Source organism: Triticum urartu, chromosome 5A (genome assembly GCF_056163025.1).
Source record: "Triticum urartu cultivar PI428250 chromosome 5A, HENAU_Tu73, whole genome shotgun sequence".
NCBI classification, from domain to species: domain Eukaryota; kingdom Viridiplantae; phylum Streptophyta; class Magnoliopsida; order Poales; family Poaceae; genus Triticum; species Triticum urartu.
Genome location: NC_141877.1, coordinates 496,356,886 through 496,379,517, shown reverse-complemented (window position 1 = coordinate 496,379,517; position 22,632 = coordinate 496,356,886). Strand labels below are relative to the sequence as shown.

Below are 22,632 nucleotides of genomic sequence, written 5' to 3'. Positions count from 1 at the left end.
CAGTGATACAGAGATGGTGGGAGGTGGGATGAAATAAAACCAGACGAAAATAAACCAGCGTACCAGGCTACCAACTGAGACATTAGGAGTAGAGATACTAAATTGATTTTCAAATTGAGACATTAGGAGTAGAGATACTAAATTGATTTTCAAATTGATTCAGCGTGAGTTAATTAATTTTGTCAATGGTCTGATTTCTAAATTAATTTACCGTTTGATTTTCGAAATATTTTCACATGAATGGATGCAACGAACGACGACGACTATCGAGTATTGTAGAAAACATTCCTTAATGAATTTCTTAACACTTGAATGGACACACTTGATTTGAGAATGTAGCTTGTCTAACTCTTTATATGACTAAGAAGAAATACAATATGACCTCGTCCAGGAACGCCTGTACGTGTTGGTCCGATGACCCGCCTCCCAACATGGTCATTCTCGAATCCACGCACTGGCTTTTTCGAGCATCGCGCAGGCGTCAGGCCCGGCCACGGCGTCCTCCATGGTGTCGTGCATGGCATCCCTCTGCAGGGGCGCGTGGATGTGTATGCCTATAAGAAAAAATTGATGTAGTAGAAAACTTGTGATTGTCAATTAATAGTAGATATAAAATTTTATGGGGAATATTTGATTTTTTGAAAAGTTATCGAGAAAAATCTTATATCTTTCTTTTAGGAAGGTGATCTCAGTGTGATTTTCTGATTCTTAATTGTCTATTATTTACGTGATTGAATTGAATCAGCATCTGCGAAAGCAAGCATGAAACAAGATTTTCCGAATTTGGGTTTTTAATGGAAGGAATAAAAAACCAGTGATACAGGGATGGTGGGAGGTGGGACAAAATAAAATCAGACGAAACAGCGTACCAGGCTACCAACTGAGACATTAGGAGTAGAGATTAGGTAAAGATAAAGACAAAGATGACAGATAATAAATGTCTTTTTTAACATAGTACAATTGAAATCGTTCACATACACGAGCATACACTATCTTATGAACGCACACACGCACACCCTATCTCTGTGAGCACCTCCGAAAGACTGAGTCGGTATGACATATTGAGATTTTACGAAGTCACCACAGTTCCTCACAATCAACGGGAATATCTCCTCCCACTAAACGAAAATCGCCGGAAGTCTGAAATAAATACAAGAATAACGCGAGCATCAATGTAAATCTATGACCCTAATGAACTGAGATACCACTGTCCTCCTAACCATTCAATCACATTCATCTCCTACTTGATTTGGGAAGAAACTTCCATGCATGTAATTGACCAGCCCTTCAAGAGAAGGATATGACCGCATGGTTATATTCTCCTACTTGATTTTATTTTTTCGAAACGGACTTGATTTGGGAAGAAATTAACTTCCATGCATGTAATTAACCGGTCCTTGAAGAGAAGGATGACCACATGGTTATATATACGAGGTGAATTAGAACAAATGCACCGTGTCAGTGTACGAAGAGCGGTAGATTATTCATCGAAATGGCAAGCATAGCGCTCGTTCTCATGGTTTGTTTCCTGGGTTTCTTCGTGCCCGCCCCCTCCCTTGCGTCGTCCTCCAACGACACCGACTTCCTCCGCTGCATCTCGACGAGCGTCCCCAGCCAGCTCGTGCAGACGCCGAACTCACCGTCGTTCAGGCAGCTCCTGGTGTCGTCCATCAGGAACGCCAGGTTCGTGGCGCCGGCCACGGCGAGCCCCCCGCTCTGCATCGTGACGCCCACCAACGCGTCCCACGTCCAGGCCGCCGTGCGCTGCGGGCGCCGTCACGGCGTGCGCGTCCGCGTCCGCAGCGGCGGGCACGACTACGAGGGCCTCTCCTACCGGTCGGTCCACCCCAACAGCGAGGCGTTCGCGGTGATCGACCTCGCCAAGCTCCACGCCGTCCGCGTCGACCCACGCAAGGCCACCGCGTGGGTCGACTCCGGGGCGTCGATCGGGGATCTCTACTACCACGTCGCCACGGCGGATCCGAGGCTGGGCTTCCCGGCTGGCGTGTGCTCGACCGTGGGCTTGGGGGGCCTCTTCAGCGGCGGCGGCATGGGCCTAATGATGCGCAAGTACGGCCTCTCCGCCGACAACGTTCTCGACGCCACCATGGTCGACGCCTACGGGAATCTGCTGGCCGACAAGAAGGCCATGGGGGACGACCTCTTCTGGGCCATCCGCGGCGGGGGCGGCGGCAATTTCGGCATCGTGCTGTCATGGAAGGTGAGGCTCGTGCCAGTCCCACCGACGGTGACCTTCTTCAAACTCGCCAAGACCATGGACCAGGGCGCCGTCAACGCGGTGACCAAATGGCAAACGCTCGCGCCCGCGCTCCCGGACGACCTCACCATACGTGTTATCGTAGAAAATCGTAGGGCCAACTTCGAAGCCCTGTACCTCGGCAAGTGCGCCGCGGTGGTGCCGACGTTGCGCAGCCGATTCCCGGAGCTCGGCGTGACGCACGCCGACTGCAAGGAGATGAGCTGGCTGCAGTACACGGCGTACATATACTACGGCGACTCCACCATCAACCGGTCCATGGCCCTAGGTCCCTTCATTAAGAACAAGTCCGACTACGTCCAGAAAGCCCTCACCAACGAGACGTGGGAGAAGATCTTCCTCTGGCCCAAGGACGCGGCGTCGGGGCAGCTCGTCCTGGAGCCGCACGGTGGTAGAATGGGCCACATCGCCGCCAACGACACCCCGTTCCCGCACCGGAGCAGCGTGCTCTACAACATCCAGTACGTGGAGCACTGGAACGGCAAAGGGCCCGGGGGAGACCTTACGCCTACGCCAAACTGGATCGGGAGCCTGTACGACTTCATGGCGCAGTTCGTGAGCAAGAACCCGAGGGCCGCGTACGTTAACTACCGGGACCTCGACATTGGCGTGAACACGGTGGTCGGCGGAGTGACGAGCTACGAAAGTGGCAAGGTGTGGGGCGAGAGGTATTTTGGTCCGGCAAACTTTAGGAGACTCGCAGAGGTCAAGCGCAGGGTGGACGCCGGCGACTACTTCCGGAACGAGCAGAGCGTGCCGCCACTTCCCTTGAACTAGTGTAAGTAGGAAGCTAGGCCAAATGATTTAAAAACACGAGGTCAGGCTGTGCAAACCGTGTTTGACCATACTGTAACTCCTAATAATTCCGATGAGCTAAAAAGGTTATTGACATTCGCCAACATAGCTGCAAATGTACCCTAACTAATGATTTCTGTTTTCAGTACGATTTTGATCCTATGGACAGAATGTAACCTAGGGGAATTCAAATCAATGAGATGCAGTCATGCAGACAAAGAATGAGTTGCTGATGACAATAGCCAACACACAATGGGTGTCATAGACACACCAGCTCGGCTAGGAATTCCCTATCCGCGTAGTGCGCAATGGATAACGCACCAGTCGCACACCCTCCCACCGCAAAATATCTCGATCTTGGTAGCACAGTTTGTCTCAACCCTGGCCGTCGTCGCCAAGTTTCTTCCCGACACCGCCGCGTCGCTCCCCCTTCTCTTCCTTTTCCGATGGCTTTGTCGGCGGCAAGGAGGACCCGTCCATCCTTTTTTTTCTCTCCCTAGGTTTTGTTTCCCCAACGACATGACTAGGTGGTGGCGGTGATGACATGTTGGAATAAGGTTCCTTCGGTCTCTCCCTGCCTCTACGATGTTCAATCCGTCGCCGGTGAAGGGCATGTGAGAGTTTGTGTCTCTAGATCGTAGACCTATTGACACATTTCAGATCTTAATAGTTGGTGTGCCCTTTACAAAGAGCAACTGGTTGGCCATTGGAGCGATAATTTCAACATCTTATGCAACATGGTCCGGTTTTTCCCAACCTCTGTCTAAACCTGGACATTCTTCGGCTGGGCTTTGCAAAGCCCAACCTCAAAATTTTAAGCCTGAGCCCGGCCCGGCCCGAAACACATGAACAATGTGTTTTTATTAAAATAATGAATTTCAAGATATTTAAATGATATATGATGCCTATATTTCTAATAAAATGTTGATTTATGCCCTATTAAGGCTTATCTTCGGGCTCTCGGACCGAGCTGTCCGTGGCCAGGTCTACCTCTACCTGATGGTGATGGACAACAACCATATTTTGCATGGGGTGTTGCTCCAACCGATGCTTCTTATTTCTAGATCTCGTCTAAAGGGGCTAGTGATTACTGTAATCTTTAAAGTTTGTGTGGCCAAGACGTTTGTAGGTGCCCCTTCCTTTATTGTTGGTTCAAGTGCAATTTTCAGTCTCCGTGGGCAGCATACAATCGGAGAAAGAATAAGGGAAACGCTCCCCGTCATACGTCTGATATTGGGAAAACGTCAGACCGGTCATGGGCCGTTCATTTGGGTTCCATCCCACGGTCATTAGCAAATCTCATTCAAAAGATCCCTCTCCCATTATTTCTCCCAAATCTCTTGCCCGTTCCTCGCTCCCCTAATTAATCGCCTGCCGTGGACCCATTCACCGGCCGTGGAGCTCACGATTCCACCGCGCCGCCACTGATCTATCACCCATCACCACCCAGACCAGATCCACTCCACCGTCTAACTCCTCGACGTGGCCTCCGTTCCACCTCAGCAGCGCGTCTCCCCTCAGAAGGCGCTGCCGTTAGGATCAGTCGGCGGCCGGAGTACCGCATCGTGGCATCGTGCGCGAGCACACCTCGGCACCGGCGGCACTATGTGCGGCAGACTCCAGCCACTATTAGCATGCGACATCAATCTACATGCCCTAGGTTCTGTTCTTTTGCAATATGCATGTACAAACCCGCATACATTGCTTGCCGCTAGAGCGTGCTTTTTTCTATTCAAATCATGGTTTATCCCAGTTCTAGTTGAGATGTAGGGTCACAAAATCACAAATTTCAGCGCCTACACCTTTGCGGCAAGGATGCTAAATTTCGTTTTCAGGTTTCTATGCTTCCACTAGGTCTCGCATGTGTTGTGATTTCAAGATTTTTTGTACAGAGATTCGGTGCTTCATATATACTATCAAATATGTGTAGATGGATTGGCAATACAACCATGCTTCTCAAGTTTGACATTTTTTTTCCCGTTGTAACCAGTGCTCGTTCTGTTGTGTTGAATTTGATGAATATATATGATGCGTCCAAATATCAATGATTCCTATTTTTCAAACATGCGATTCTTGGCTGTGTAGAATTTGTGGCACTTCAACCTTGCTTCACTGTGTAGAGTCAGAGCGACGATTACCACACCGGAGGACGTCATGCTGCCCCGTGGACCGTCCATGGTACCCTTCACCAGCGGCGAAGTCCCTACTGCATGTTCCTCCTCGGTGTCATCTGGGCTTTGCTAGACTTACGGACACAGATTCACGTATGACAACCTACGGGCTGACCTGGCAATGGTTCATTGGAATTCAGGAGGGTCCACAGTTGAAATCAGGGACGAGGGGAGGGAAATTAGTCGGGACACGTAATCCCGTGCGTTCCCTCCATGCCTTCTTGTCCGTAAGTGTAGGATTTTCGGTGTCATCTTTGCTGCTTGGTGGCTGCCGTTTCCACGCCACCGCCACTGCCTACACAAAAACCCCTATGTTTAATCATGGATCATGCTAATGGGTGCATCCATGGTCCGACTCCGACTGCGTGTCCCTTGTGCAGTGCCATCGCCATTTAGGTGGACCGTGGTGGCATTATGCCGAGACGAAGCTAACCCCGTAGCCGTTCTTCTATAAAGAAGCAAATGCTGATATCACAGGAAGCAAGTACTATTTCTGTTGGAAGCATAGTAAAGTTGGGCAAACAATCAACAATGTTTCTTTGATATCAATTTATATACACTTTTGGAGGCAATGTAAATCTGAGAAAATATTTGTAACTTTGGAAGCAAATATTATTTTCTCTCTTTGGAAGCAATGTTGATGGAAGCAAAGTATATTTCTATGTTAGAAACGAGCTTCACATGTCGTGGAAGCAATCTCCTTGGACAAGGGAAACAAAATATTCTAGTTAGGAAGCAAAATTAAATTGCACTGAGTTCACCACAATTGAAAACATTTTTCCTCATACGGAAGCAAATTGCACCGCCCATGTTAGATGTAGCGCTAAAAACCCAGTCTGAATAGCCGAGATTGTTGGAAGCAATTATTACGAATTGTTTCCTAAAAAATGGTGCTTCCATCTGTAAAAAAAAAACTATGCTTCCGTCCATGGAAGGAAGGATATTTCCCTTTTTCATGGAAGCAGTATCATGATGCTTTTCAAACAATATATTATTAGACGCAAATCTTATTACAGGAAGCAAACATCATTAACCACGGAAGCTAATTCACCGATTGATGGAAACAAAAATTATTATTGTAAAAAAAATCCATATTGTAGCAACAGTTCCATCGGAAGCAAAAACTGAATAATATTGGAAACTAATTTTGCTTTTAAGGTAGCAACCTATATCTCGTAGAATTCCAGTTATTATTCTCCTTACCATTCGAAATCAGTTTGCTATATATATGGAAAGCGTCACATTTGTTTCCTAAATATCCGAAGTAGTTATTAGGAAATCCCACGTAATTAGCTTCATCGGATTTTAATTCTGAAAACTGCCCACGAAGCCTGCTGATCTAGCGGTCATAGGGGTTCTCATCCAACCGCTTGCCATTGGTCTGATAGGAAGCTAGGATCAGTAGTCTGATTCCTAATGTTAGTATATTTTGCAATGTAATTTTATGCTGTACTGGCCAGTTTGCGTTCGGTTGTCTTTTCATTGTACTGGCTATTGCATTTTTTGATAAACTAGCACACATGCTCGTGTGTTGTAACAGAAAAGTAAATTGATGTGTACACCAACACTTCACAATAGCAGGGTGGTGGTACCTGGGAGTGGCAGGGAGGTGCATGCTGAGTTATAGAAGAAATGCATATCAACAGGTAGGCTTTTATTACAATAACACCCATATGTCGACTAAGTCTAAACGGTCACGACGATAGAACACCGCCAGCTCCTAGTGTGAGCCTTCTAGAAAACCCTCATGAGGATCTACTCATCATAGCTTTCAACATCGGCTTCCCCATATTTTCATACTGCAGTTCAGCAAAGTCGAAGTCATGAAAATGACCAATCTCATCATAAGTACTGGTCTCTATCTCCCCGGAGTTCTCACAACTCACTAGCTCTGAAAAACAACATAGAAAGAGGCAGTGGCGGAGCTACACAGCCAAAGTTGGGCGGGCCAGCATGAAGGAAGATCGCTATTTTTTATTCTCATGACCTAGTTTACTTTAATCCTACATTGTATTTTGATGTAGGGTGAAACCCTAGCTGGCCGATCTTTCACGAAAGGAGCGGATCCCGCGAGGAACATGAAGAACACGAGGAGAAATCACAAAGGGGAACACAAGAGGGACACTCAAAGCAACAAGTATGATCACACATGTGCTAGATCCATGAACACAAAAGGAAACACAAGATCCACGATCAACAAGGGACGATACACGGTAACCGGTTCTTCTCCAAAGGAGGTCTTGATGGGGCCACCCAAAAGGGGGTCTTGAATCCAAGGGGATCTTCTGCGAAGAGGGGCCGCGGTCTCTCTCGTGGAGTAGATCCGTAATGGATGAGCAAAGCTCTATCTCTAATGAGCTACTACTTTGCTAACCCTAAAACGTAGGTAGGAGAAGAGTATATATAGTCAAGGAGGGCGAAGGGGTACACGGGCCTCGACCCTTACACTGTGCGCAGACAGGGGAGGCCGGACGTCCGGGCGTCGGGCCGGATGTCCGGGCCGGGGTGGTCGGATGTCCGGGCTGAAGTGGTTCAGCTTCGGGCATGTTCTGTGACGGGCGCCAGATTTCCGGGCAGTGGCCGGATGTCCGGGCTGGAGTGGGGCCGGATGTCCGGGTACTGTAGCTTCGGCTGCTGGATCGTTGCTGTAGTGGATGTCTCCAACGGCCGGATGTCCGGGGCTGGGGCTGGGGCCGGATGTCCGGGCCCTGGAGCTGCCTTCTTCTCCTTTCGGTGTTCCTCTTCATCCGTGGACTTGGCAGCTTGTCCGTCTTCGCGTGCATCTTCGGGAGGGTCCTCTTGGTACCTAATCATGCACAACATCTCGGACTTAGGTAGTAGCCATGTCTCGAGAGGATCATATGCAATATCACTAAGGAGAGAAGTCACCTCGGTCTCGAGAGCTCTAGCTCATGCTCGTGTCATGGGTCCTCTTGGCACTTCGTGAGACGATGGTAGGTCCATGGGGATGACCGTAGGATGCTCCGCATCATCTCCTCTCCCTTGGGGAAGATCCAACCTCGGATCAAAATCCTCATCACCATGGTAGGGGGAGAGATCTTTGACGTTGAAGATGTCGCTCACGGAGTACTTGTCGCGTGGAATGTCGATCTTGTAGGCGTTGTTGTTGTAGCGTTCAAGCACCCTGAAGGGTCCATCCGCACGTGGTCGAAGTTTGGACTTGTGTTCGTGGGGGAAGAGGTCCTTGCGAAGGTGTAGCCACACAAGATCTCCAATGTTGAACACCATGGTGGTGCTTGTTGATGTTGAGTTTGGTCGCGAGTCGTTTTATTGGCGCTCAATGGTGTGCTTTGTATCTTCATGCATCTTCTTGAGATAGTTGACTCATGCACTCGTGTCCATATTTGTGCGCTCTTGTAGTGGTAGAGGGAGAATGTCTAATGGTGAAAATGGGTTGAAACCGTAGATGACCTCGAAGGGGGACTTGCCGGTAGTCGAGTGTCTTGCTCGGTTGTAGGCGTACTCGGCGATAGGTAGACACTCCTCCCACTCCTTGATGTTCTTCTTGATTAGCACGCAAAGTAGAGAGGAGAGTGTGTGGTTGGTCACCTCCGTTTGGTCGTCGGTTTGTGGATGGTATGCCGTGGAGAATAGTAGCTTGATTCCGAGCTTGGCGCATAGGGTCTTTCAAAAGTGCTTAGAAACTTGACGTCGCGGTCCGAGACTATCGTCTTTGGCACTCCATGTAGACGAAGTTTTTCCCTACAAAAGAGATTGGCAACATGTGAAGCATCGTCTATCTTGTTGCATGGTATAAAATGTGCCATCTTAGAGAATCGGTCCACAACGACAAATACTGAATCCTTTCCATTTCTAGTTCTAGGCAATCCAAGTACAAAATCCATGCTAATATCTTCCCATGGTTGATATGGAATTGGGAGAGGCATGTAAAGGCCATGGGATTGAGCTTTAGACTTAGCTTTGCGACATGTAGAGCATCGGTTGGTGAAGCGGTTGACGTCGCGGAACATCTTGGGCCAATAATAGTTCTTGGAGAGCGTAGCGAATGTCTTGTCGCGTCCAAAATGTCCCATTAGTCCTCCTCCATGAGATTCCTGCAAAAGCAACAAACGAAAAGAGGACTCGGGGATGCAAAGTTTGTTAGCTCTCATAAGATATCCATCGTTGATGTAATAGCGTTCCCAAGATGTATGCATCAAACATTTGGCATAAGGAATAGCAAAAGTGGGGTCATGCTCATACAAGTCTTTTATGTGCTCAAAGCCAATGACATCCAATTCAAGTTGAGTAACAAGCACACATATGTGTGAAAGAGCGTCTGCCACAATGTTTTCCTTACCTTTAATGTACTTGATGACATAAGGAAAAGACTCAATGAATTCACTCCATTTAGCATGATGCTTGTTCAACTTAGTTTGACCCTTAAGGTATTTAAGCGTTTCATGATCGGTATGAATGATAAATTCATGAGTGCGAAGATAATGTTTCCATTCATGCAAAACTCGCACTAAAGCATATAACTCTTTGTCATAGATGGGGTAATTGAGTTGCGCTACGGAAAGTTTCTCACTAAAGTAGGCTATGGGGCACTTCTCTTGCGTTAACACACCTCCTATGCCATTACCACTAGCAGCACAATGAATCTCAAAGGGTTTGTCAAAGTTGGGTAAAGCAAGCACGGGAGCATGGGTAAGCAAACTCTTAAGCTCATTGAATGCGGTATCTTGGGATGATCCCCAAACAAAAGGCGCATTCTTCTTGCTCAAAGCATGCAAAGGTGAAGCAATGGTGCTAAAGTCCTTCACAAATCTACGGTAGAAACCGGCTAAACCAAGGAAGCTACGCACTTGATGCAAGTTGGTTGGTTGTGGCCAAGTTTTAATAGCATTGATCTTAGAGTCATCAACATGAACACCCTTAGAGGAAACAACAAAACCCAAGAAAACGAGCTTATCAACGCCAAAAAGGCACTTTTCCATGTTAGCATAGAGACGCTCTTTTCGAAGAGTTTGCAAAACGGTTCGAACATGGGTGACATGATCTTTGAGAGATTTGCTATAAACAAGGATATCATCGAAGTAGACCACAACAAACTCACCAATGTAAGGGCGAAACACATAATTCATAAGACGCATGAAAGTACCCGGTGCTTCCGATAAACCCATAGGCATGACTAACCACTCATACAAACCAAACTTTGTTTTGAAAGCGGTCTTCCATTCATCACCTTCTTGTATGCGGATTTGATAGTAACCACTTTTAAGATCAATTTTGGAAAAAAATAGTGGCACCACTAAGTTCATCAAGCATATCATCAAGGCGTGGAATGGGGTACCTATATCGAACGGTGATAGCATTGATAGGTCTACAATCGGAACACATGAGAAAGCTATCATCTCGTTTTGGCACAAGAATAACCGGAACGGCACAAGGACTCAAACTTTCACGCACATGTCCATGGTCTATGAGATGTTTTACTTGCCTTTGTATTTCTTTGGTTTCTTCGGGGTTGACGCGGTAGGGAGCTTTGTTTGAAAGTGGTGCTCCGGGGATGAGGTCGATGCGGTGCTCGACGCCTCGTAGTGGAGGTAGACCCGGAGGTAACTTGTCGGGGAAAACATCTTGGAATTCCTGCAAAAGAGAAGACAACACTAAAGGTAGAGTGTGAGAGGTGTTAGCTTTTGGTGCCTCGTCCTTGCACAAAAGGATATAGTGTATCACACTAGATGGGTTCTCACACACTTCTCTTATCTCACGTTTGGTGGCAAATAGAACTAGGTTCTTCTTTTCTCTCATCGTGGAGGCACTAAATTTGGGCTTGTGGCGCTCACTCTCTTTTTGGTGGTTCGCTCCCTCACTATTCTCTCCACGATGGGTGGCTTGCTTGTCGGCGATCACTTGGCTTGGAGACATAGGGCGAAGTACGTACTCCTTTCATTTCATCTTGAAGATGCAGTGGTTCATTTGGCCATTGTGGATGACACCTCTATCGAATTGCCATGTTCGTCTGAGAAGAAGGTGGCAAACGGTCATTGGAACGACATCACACTCCAAAGTGTCTTCGTAAGCTCAGATTTTTAAGGAGACTTGCACTCTATGATCGACTTGGATAGTGTCGGAGTCCCTTAGCCATTGAACTTTGTAGGGGTGTGGGTGCTTTGTCTTGGGCAATTGGAGCTTGGAGCAAAGTTCTTCACTTGCTAAGTTATGGCAACTCCCTCACTACTAGAAAACAGGTTATTAATGGCGCACCTATTTTGACTACTAATGGCGCACATTAGGTGCGCCATTACTAGCACGCCATTAGTAAGTTTTAGTAATGGCGCACATTTGGTGCGCCATTACTATCCCAGACAGTAATGGCGCACCTAATAGTGCGCCATTACTAACCCTTACGTGCGCCATTAGTAATAAAGCCAAGTGCGCCACTAGTAACCTTAGAGGTGCGCCACTAGCTAAAAAGCTAGGTGCATCATCAATAAAGGCTGAAATGCGCCACTAATAGTATATTTGAAAAACAAAAAAATACAAATTTAAAAAAACAACCTATAAGGAAAAATAATTTAAAAACAAAAAATGAAATAGAACCATAATTTTTATTATAGCAAGAATATTACCATGTCTTTACAAGTATCCAATAAAAAGAAAATTGCACAGAAATAAAACAAAATCCTATAACTAATCTTCTACTCCCTCCGTCCAAGAATACCTCTCGCAAGGGGAGGAAATTTTGAACTGAAGTGCATTTTACATTACAACCCGTCATATTTCAAATCAAAATCAATCGAGTCCACGTCCGATCGGTAGCAGTGCCTCGTCCTGGCATCGAGGAGAGCCAGAACTCATCTCTTCGGTAGCTCGTCACCACCCTCCCGGCAGCCTCCGACATCACGTACCCACCCTCCCGGCGTCGATCAACTGCTTTGAGGTAGCAGATTCCTCCTCTGTGTCTGCTCCTGCAATTAACACTTTGAATGCAATTAACAATTTGAATGTTAATAAGAGGCAAAGACAAGATGGATCAGTATATAACAATGGAGTACATGCACAATTAGATGTTCAAGCTGTTTAATGTCACTCCCATCATCACAATTTCATCTCAGGAAATGGAGTAAAATAGATTTAAGCATAGTGGGAGAACTTGGTGATGTGAGCGAAGCAAACTGCCTACATTCTAGAGATAGAGGAATATAGATATTGTTCCATACGAGTCTGCAAACTTACAATATAGGACCATATAGGCAGCCCTGTCATTGCCAAAAAAACAAATATCACAGGCAGGCAGGGATTCTAGAAATAGAGACCAACCAGAATTAACAAGATGACACAGGCCAACAACACAACACACTCATGTAGTTTTAAAGAGCAGTGAACCCTTGATAATATGGAACGACAACATATAAAGCCCATTCATCGTCAGTAAAGTAAATCTGTGTGTGCCGGACTAGCAGGACTGGATTTAACCGAACAATTAATCACAGCGCACTACTGGACCTTAAAAGAGTTAGCTAGCTAGGGGGAGGGGGAAGTAAAACTAAAGCGTTGCTGGGTTAATCCAACAAATTTGCGATACGGACAGAGTTAATCCATTGGAGTCAGACTTGTTCGTCACCAAAAAATACATGCAAGTTACTAACTTGCTAGCGGACCAAGAAGCTACATGAGGTGATGCATTTGTGACAGCCTCTGTTTCATCCAAACTAGTGTAAATGGATTTGAGCAACCCTAAACCGTGTGCGTACTGTATGGGCGGCCAAATCTGAAGGCACAGGCGGATGGGAGCAGCTTCTCTTTCTCCCCCTTGACCAAATCAGGTCAGAGACACAAATGCTCAGGAATCAGATCTGGAGATGGAAAAAGAGCTAAGGTAGCAGCAACAGGAGAGGATACCTTCCATGGCGTGCGTGGTCCTGGTGGGGAAGGGGAAGGAGCAGCTTCCATGGCGTTGTCCTCCTTCCTACAGAGATGAGACCTCTCATGGTGAGAAGTCCATGGAAGAAGGAGGAGCATAGGGGTCCGGTGCTGTACCTCGTTCCTGCGGCATGCATGCTAGGGTTTCGGGCGCGAGGCATGGCTGTTGGCAGGTCGGACTTCCATGGCCGGCCTCGAGGACCTCGGTGGTCGCGGCCCAGGTGGACGGCGGTGCGCCGAAGCGCAAGGACCCACCCACCCACTCGATGTGGATCTGGGACCTTTCCTTCCCGATCCGCGGATGGGAGAGAAGGTTCTCGATCTGCGGATGGGAGAGAAGGTGGGGGCGCGGGAGAGGGTGGAGCGGGGACGGCGGCGGCTCCACCACTCCCAGATCCAGCACCGACGCTGCCTTCCGATCCGTCGCCGCCGAGCTCGGGCTCCTTGGCTGCGACTGCCGCGAGGAGGCGCGAAGGGGACCGAAGAGAGAGGAGGGCAAGGGCCGCCGTGCAGGAAGAGGAGGGAGCACTGGGAGGCAGCATGGATCGGGGCCGGGGCGAGGCCGAGAGACGTGTGTGCGTGGGGTGAGGAAGAAGAGGATAGGGTTTCCGTGCGAGAGAGAGAGGAGAGAGATGGTGGGCGGTCGGGCTGCGGCACTTGCCTACAAAACCACAATGGCGCACCGCATGGAAAAGTGCGCCATTAGTATCAAAAATAGCAATGGCGCATCAAGGGAAAAGTGCGCCATTACTATGTCCAGAAGTGGGTCAAAGCTTGGTCAAACATAGTAGTGGCGCACTTTTTACTAGGTGCATCATTAGTAGTTTTGCAAAAAAGGAATAAAAAATATAATAAAAAAACAACATTAGTGGCGCACTTTTCGACAGGTGCGCCATTACTAGTTACAACTAGTAATGGCGCACTGTGTCTGGATGCGCCATTAGTATGTTTGGACAGGCGCACTAGTTCAAAAAAAATTGATACTAATGGCGCACCCTTGTCTGGTGCGCCATTAGTGTCAATCCCATCTATAGCCCTTTTTCTAGTAGTGCCTCCATCGATGATGACCTTGACGGACCTTCCATTGATGCCGGCCTTGGTATGAAAGATATGGCATCTTTGGTCTTCTTCTTGTTGATGTTGAAGAGTCAAGACCTTGTAGACAACAAGAGCGGGACTTGAATCTTCGTCACAAAAGACTTGTTCCTCTTTATTGCCGTTCACTTGCCGGTGCATTGCCACTTGCTCAAGGGCTTCCATTTCTCCTTCGCTCATGGAGTCATATGTACCATCGTCATTGAGGATCATGGTCCGCTTGTTGGTATACTCAAAGGACTTGTGGCCTTGACCTCCGCATGTGAAGCATTTGAAGGAACTTGTCTTGACGGTCTCATCGGTTGGGGTAGATGATGATGAAGCTCTCGGCTTGAAGTTGCTTGTAGTAGGAGGATGGCTTGGAGTTGTCGAAGTTTTCTTGTAACTTGACTTGTCGACGTTGCTTGTAGAAGGCTTGGTTGATGTAGAAGGTGTTTGAGTCGTTGAAGCTTGGGCGTTGGAGAAGCCATAGGACTTGGATGAGAACTTGGCATACTTGAAGTCATCTTGCACTTGACGTTCCGCTTTGGTAGCTTGATGCACTAGCTCGATGAGATTCGAGTATGGTTGGAAGTCGGCAATCTTCTTGATAGGATGATTGAGTCCATTCAAGAAACGTGCCATAGTTTGCTCATCATCTTTCGTGACATTGGCTCGTATCATTGCAATCTCCATTTCCTTATAATATTCTTCAACGCTCTTGGTTCCTTGCTTGAGTAGTTGGAGTTTCTTGAAGAGGTTGCGGTTGTAGTAGGTAGGCACGAAGCGTGCTCTCATGACATCCTTCATTTGCGCCCAAGTAGTGATGGGTGGTTCACCTATTGCCTCTCGGCGCTCAATGACTTGTTCCCACCAAATGAGGACATAGTCTTGGAACTCAAGGGATGCCATCGCGATCTTCTTCTCTGCTTCATAGTTGTGCAAGCGAAAGATTTTGTCGACCTTCAATGCCCATGAAAGGTACTCTTCGGGATTATTGCTTCCATTGAACGTGGGCATGGTGAACTTTAGCTTGCCGTAGCGTTGCTCTTCATTGTGTTCGGGTCGTGGATGATGACATCCTTGACGAGGAGGATAGTCTCTCACACCTTGCTCTTGTCATGGAGGATTTCCAATGTCTTCTTGCTCTTGTTGAACTTGATGTTCTTGGCGAGCTTGTGGAGGAACTTGTCGAGCTTGACGCTGCACGCGAGCTTGATATATTCGTTCTTGAACTTCTTCGCGAAGTGCTTCTTGATGTTCACGAGCTTGTCGGCCTCGGTTGGCTACGTCTCGACTTGATTCTCGGAGGGCTTGTTGCGCCTCAAGTGCTTGAGCTTCTTGCAAGTGTTGCTCTTGACATTGTGCCTCGGCATCTTGTGCTTCTTGGTGTAGTCGTGCTCGCTCTTCCTCTTCGTGTTGGCGTTGTCGTTGCCATTCTCGTGCTTGCGCAAAGGTAGCTTGGTTTTGACGATGTCGTTGTTCTTGAGAGTTATTATTCTGTAGAGGGTTGCGGTTGGCTTGACGGTCTTGGCGCGCGGCACGACGAAGAGTGTTTGAAGTCGGTGTACTTGAGCCGGAGATGGTGTAGTCGGAGCGTCGACTTGAGCGGCTCCGTCTTGATGAGGATGAAGTGGAAGAAGAGCAGTTGAGCAACAAAGCACGAATCTCGTCCATTCTTGCGTCATTCTCTTGCTTGTGGTCGTCGAGCTTGTGGTCGAAGTAGTCTCTTGTACGTTGCTCAGAGAGTCGCAAGTCGGTGGCGAGGTTGTCGATGTGTTCGCTCATTTTTTGTTGCTCTTGATGCAAAGCACGTTGTGCACCAAAGAGGTGGCTCTTTGTGAAGTAGGAGTTCATGTCGTCGTCTTACCCGATGAAGAGTGGGTTGGTAGAAGTATTTGGCCTATCCATCATTCCAAGGGAAATATGTGAGTGGGAGAAAGAGAAGAACGTATACCAAATGTACCTTGACCGATGTTGAAGATGGATCAAAGATCACTCCAATGTGGAACAAGGAAATAGCACAATTGGTACCAATTCTTGCCGGTTTCTCACACCTACACAAGTAAAAGCTTATGGTGGAGCTTGGTTAGGATGGTGGCACAAAATTTGATGCAATTGTTAGTGAGCTTCAATAATGTTGGAAAAGATTCGCAAATTTGCAATGCAACAAGTAGACCAAGCAAAATATGGTACACGAAAACACACACGCAAAGAGATAAGTGGGGTCATGCAACCAAGGATGACCCAAAATGTGGAATCCACGAAAATGCACTTATTGCACAACACTAGAGAGACGCTAGCACGATTGCACAATAGGAGGATACGAAGACTTGTGCACAACCTACTAAGCAAAAATGCAACAACTTCTATCCCAAGTATGTTCTATGTATGGTATTCCAATGATATGATCCAAGATGATCTAGTATGACAATCTTAATGTTGTATGATGCTAGGGTTCTTGCTTAAAAACTCTTTGCTTATGTTTCCCTTTTTCTTAAAAGCTTGTTTGGCTCTTTGTTGTTTGAGCTCTTTTCTCATGCAATGCTTCACGAATCAAGATAGCAATTGTGTATGCGATGACAACTTTGTGACACAAGAGATGATACCAAGATATGCACCAATGATATGTATGTATGCTATGGGAAGTATGATCACTAATGTGCACAAGTCTCGTTGCCGGCAATACTCAATGGCTAGTCTCGATGGGTAGGATACGCAAAATTGGGCTATGATGGCTATCAATGCAATGGCAAGAATGATGTATCACTATACCAAATATGAGGTTACCGTTCTTGCTTACGGCATGGTGTCAAAATGGTGGAGTGGTCGTTGTCGATGACGAATTCGTGGCGAAGATGAGCGGCGGTGATGTTGATGTCGAACCGTACCTAAATAGCCAAAACACAATAGGACACAGAACCGCAACTCAAATTATCAAAGCAAAACGTGACAAAATTGTCAGAGTTGGTAGTGGTAAGCGATGGTGGTGTATGTGAAGGAAATATGCACTAGAGGCAATAATAAAGTTATTGTTTATTTCCTTATTTCATGATAAATGTTTATTATTCATGCTAGAATTGTATTAACCGGAAACATAATACATGTGTGAATATATAGACAAACACAGTGTCACTAGTATGCCTCTACTTGACTAGCTCATTGATCAAAGATGGTTAAGTTTCCTAACCATAGACATGAGTTGTTATTTCATCAATGGGATCACATCATTAGGAGAATGATGTGATTGACTTGACCCATTCCGTTAGCTTGGCACTTGATCGTTTGTTTACTGCCATTGCTTTCCTCATGACTTATACATGTTCTTATGACTATGAGATTATGCAACTCCCGAATACCGGAGGAACACTTTGTGTGCTACCAAACGTCATAACGTAACTGGGTAATTATAAAGGTGCTCTATAGGTGTCTCCGATGGTACTTGTTGAGTTGGCATAGATCAAGATTAGGATTTGTCACTCCGATTGTCGGAGAGGTATCTCTGGGCCCTCTAGGTAATACACATCACTATAAGCCTTGCAAGCATGATAACTAATGAGTTAGTTATGGCATGATGTATTACGGAACGAGTAAAGAGACTTGCCGATAATGAGATTGAACTAGGTATTGGATACGGACGATCGAATCTCGGGCAAGTAACATACCGATGACAAAGAGAACAACGTATAATGTTGTGTGGTTTGACCGATAAAGATCTTCGTAGAATATGTAGGAACCAATATGAGAATCCAGGTTCCGCTATTGGTTATTGACCGGAGACATGTCTCGGTCATGTCTACATAGTTCTCGAACCCGTAGGGTCCGCACGCTTAAAGTTCGATGATGGTTATATTATGAGTTTATATATTTTGATGTACCGAAGGAAGTTCGGAGTCCCGGATGTGATCACGGACATGACGAGGAGTCTCGAAATGGTCGAGACATAAAGATTGATATATTGGAAGCCTATATTTGGATATCGGAAGTGTTCCGGGTGAAATCGGGATTTTACCGGAGTACCGAGGGGTTACCGAAACACCCCCCCCCCCCCGGGGGGGGTTAATGGGCCAAGATGGGCCTTAGTGGAGAAGAGGAGGGGCAGACAGGGCAGGCCGCGCGCCCCCTCTCCCTCTAGTCCGAATTGGACAAGGAGGGGGGTGGCGCCCCCCTTTCCTTCCTCTCTCCCTCCTCCTTCCCCCTTCTCCTATTCCAACTAGGAAAGGAGGGAGTCCTACTCCCGGTGAGAGTAGGACTCCTCCCTGGCGCGCCTCCTCCTGGCCGGCCGCCTCTCCCCCCTTGCTCCTTTATATACGGGGGCAGGGGGCACCTCTAGACACACAAGTTGATCACAAAGATCTCTCCCAGCCGTGTGCGGTGCCCCCCTCCACCATAATCCACCTCGGTAATACTGTAGCGGTGTTTAGGCGAAGCCCTGCTGCGGTAGCTTCATCAACATTGTCACCACACCGTCGTGCTGACGAAACTCTTCCCCGATCTCTACTGGATCGTGAGTTCACGGGATGTCACCGAGTTGAACGTGTGCTGAACGCGGAGGTGTCGTATGTTCGGTACTGATGATCGGTCGATCATGAAGGCGTACGACTACATCAACCGCGTTGTCATAACGCTTCCGCTTAACGGTCTACGAGGGTACGTGGACAACACTCTCTCCTCTCGTTGCTATGCATCACCATGATCCTGCGTGTGCGTAGGAAATTTTTTGAAATTAGTACGTTCCCAACAGTGGCATCCGAGCCAGGTTTTATGCGTTGATGTTATATGCACGAGTAGAACACAAGTGAGTTGTGGGCAATACAAGTCATATTGCTTACCAGCATGTCATACTTTGGTTAGGCGGTATTGTTGGATGAAGCGGTCTGGACCGACATTACGCGTACGCTTACGCGAGACTGGTTCTACCGACGTGCTTTGCACACAGGTGGCTGGCGGGTGTCAGTTTCTCCAACTTTAGTTGAACCGAGTGTGGCTACGCCCGGTCCTTAAGAAGGTTAAAACATCACCAACTTGACGAACTATCATTGTGGTTTTGATGCGTAGGTAAGAACGGTTCTTGCTCAGCCCGTAGCAGCCATGTAAAACTTGCAACAACAAAGTAGAGGACATCTAACTTGTTTTTGCAGGGCATGTTGTGATGTGATATGGTCAAGACATGATGCTATATTTTTTGTATGAGATGATCATGTTTTGTAACGGAGTTATCGGCAACTGGCAGGAGCCATATGGTTGTCGCTTGATTGTATGCAATGCAATCGCCCTGTAATTGCTTTACTTTATCACTAAGCGGTAGCGATAGTCATAGAAGCAATAGTTGGCAAGACGACAACGATGCTACGATGGAGATCAAGGTGTCGCGCCGGTGAAGATGGTGATCATGACGGTGCTTCAGAGATGGAGATCACCAGCACAAGATGATGATGGCCATATCATATCACTTATATTGATTGCATGTGATGTTTATCCTTTATGCATCTTATTCTGCTTTGTTTGACGGTAACATTATAAGATGATCTCTCATTAAATTTCAAGATAAAAGTGTTCTCCCTGAGTATACACCGTTGCCAAAGTTCGTCGTGCCGAGACACCACGTGATGATCGGGTGTGATAAGCTCTACGTCCATCTACAACAGGTGCAAGCCAGTTTTGCACACGCAAAATACTTGGGTTAAACTTGACGAACCTAGCATATGCAGATATGGCCTCGGAACACTGAGACCGAAAGGTCGAGCGTGAATCATATAGTAGATATGATCAACATAGTGATGTTCACCATTGAAAACTACTCCATTTCACGTGATGATCGGTTATGGTTTAATTGATATGGATCACGTGATCACTTAGATGATTAGAGGGATGTCTATCTAAGTGGGAGTTCTTAAGTAATATGATTAATTGAACTTAAATTTATCATGAACTTAGTACCTCATAGTATTTTGCTTATCTATGTTGTTGTAGATAGATGGCCCGTGTTGTTGTTCCGTTGAATTGTAATGCGTAAAGCAAAGTTGAAAGATGATGGTAGCAATTACACGGACTGGGTCCGTAACTTAAGGATTATCCTCATTGCTGCACAGAAGAATTACGTGCTGGAAGCACCACTGGGTGTCAGGCCTGGTGCAGATGTTGCTGACAACGTTAAGAACGTTTGGCAGAGTAAAGCTGATGACTACTCGATAGTTCAGTGTGCCATGCTTTGCGGCTTAGAACTGGGACTTCAACGACGTTTTGAACGTCATGGAGCATATGACATGTTCCAGGAGTTGAAGTTAATATTTCAAGTAAATGCCCGGATTGAGAGATATGAAGTCTCCAATAAGTTCTATAGCTACAAGATGGAGGAGAATAGTTCTGTCAGTGAGCATATACTCAAAATGTCTGGGTATCATAATCACTTGACTCAACTGGGAGTTAATCTTCCTGTTGATAGTGTCATTGACAGAGTTCTTCAATCACTGCCACCAAGCTACAAAAGCTTCGTGATGAACTATAATATGCAAGGGATGAATAAGACTATTCCCGAGCTCTTCGCGATGATAAAGGCTGCGGAGGTAGAAATCAAGAAGGAGCATCAAGTGTTGATGGTCAATAAGACCACCAGTTTCAAGAAAAGGGGCAAAGGGAAGAAGAAGGGGAACTTCAAGAAGACAGCAAACAATTTGCTGCTCAGGGGAGGAAACCCAAGTCTGGATCTAAGCCTGGGACTGAGTGCTTCTACTGCAAACAGACTGGTCACTGGAAGCGGAACTGCCCCAAGTATTTGGCGGATAAGAAGGATGGCAAAGTGAACAAAGGTATATGTGATATACATGTTATTGATGTGTACCTTACCAGAGCTCGCAGTAGCACCTGGGTATTTGATACTGGTTCTGCTGCTAATATTTGCAACTCGAAACAGGGACTACGGATTAAGCGAAGACTGGCTAAGGACGAGGTGACGATGCGCGTGGGAAATGGTTCCAAAGTCGATGTGATCGCCGTCGGCACGCTACCTCTACATCTACCTTCGGGATTATTTTTAGACCTAAATAATTGTTATTTGGTGCCAGCGTTAAGCATGAACATTACATCTGGATCTTGTTTGATGCAAGACGGTTATTCATTTAATTCTGAGAATAATGGTTGTTCTATTTATATGAGTAATAACTTTTATGGTCATGCATCCTTAAAGAGTGGTCTATTCTTGTTGAATCTCGATAGTAGTGATACACATATTCATAATGTTGAAGCCAAAAGATGCAGAGTTGATAATGATAGTGCAACTTATTTGTGGCACTGCCGTTTGGGTCATATTGGTATAAAGCGCATGAAGAAACTCCATACTGATGGACTTTTGGAATCACTTGATTATGAATCACTTGGTACTTGCGAACCATGCCTTATGGGTAAGATGACTAAAACGCCGTTCTCCGGAACTATGGAGCGAGCAACAGATTTGTTGGAAATCATACATACTGATGTATGTGGCCCGATGAATATTGAGGCTCGCGGCGGGTATCGTTATTTTCTCACCTTCACAGATGATTTGAGCAGATATGGGTATATCTACTTAATGAAACATAAGTCTGAAACATTTGAAAAGTTCAAAGAATTTCATAGTGAAGTGGAAAATCATTGTAACAAGAAAATAAAGTTTCTGCGATCTGATCGTGGAGGAAAATATTTGAGTTACGAGTTTGGCCTACATTTGAAACAATGCGGAATAGATTTGCAACTCACGCCACCCGGAACACCACAGCATAATGGTGTATCCGAACATCGTAATCATACTTTACAAGATATGGTGCGATCTATGATGTCTCTTACTGATTTACCGCTATCATTTTGGGGTTATGCTTTAGAGACGGTTGCATTCACGTTAAATAGGGCACCAATCAAAATCCGTTGAGATGACACCTTATGAACTATGGTTTGGCAAGAAACCAAAGTTGTCGTTTCTTTAAAGTTTGGGGCTGCGATGCTTATGTGAAAAAGTTTCAACCTGATAAGCTCGAACCCAAATCACAGAAATGTGTCTTCATAGGATATCCAAAGGAAACTATTGGGTACACCTTCTATCATAGATCCGAAGGCAAGATATTCGTTGCTAAGAATGGATCCTTTCTAGAGAAGGAGTTTCTCTCGAAAGAAGTGAGTGGGAGGAAAATAGAACTTTATGAGGTAACTGTACCTGCTCCCTTATTGGAAAGTAGTTCATCACAGAAACCGGCTCCTGTGACATCTACACCAATTAGTGAGGAAGCTAATGATGATGATCAAGAAACTTCAGATCAAGTTACTACCGAACCTCGTAGGTCAATCAGGGCAAGATCCGCGCCAGAGTGGTACGGTAATCCAGTTCTGGAGGTCATGTTACTTGACCATGACGAACCTACGAACTATGAAGAAGCGATGATGAGCCCAGAT

The 22,632-nt window shown here is 46.4% G+C and overlaps 1 pseudogene; it reads left to right on the top strand.

The window, feature by feature from the left end:
- The first annotated feature begins 1,474 nt into the window (after positions 1-1,474).
- LOC125556395 (berberine bridge enzyme-like Cyn d 4 pseudogene) lies at positions 1,475-3,100 on the top strand (annotated as a pseudogene).
- Positions 3,101-22,632: the final 19,532 nt, after the last annotated feature.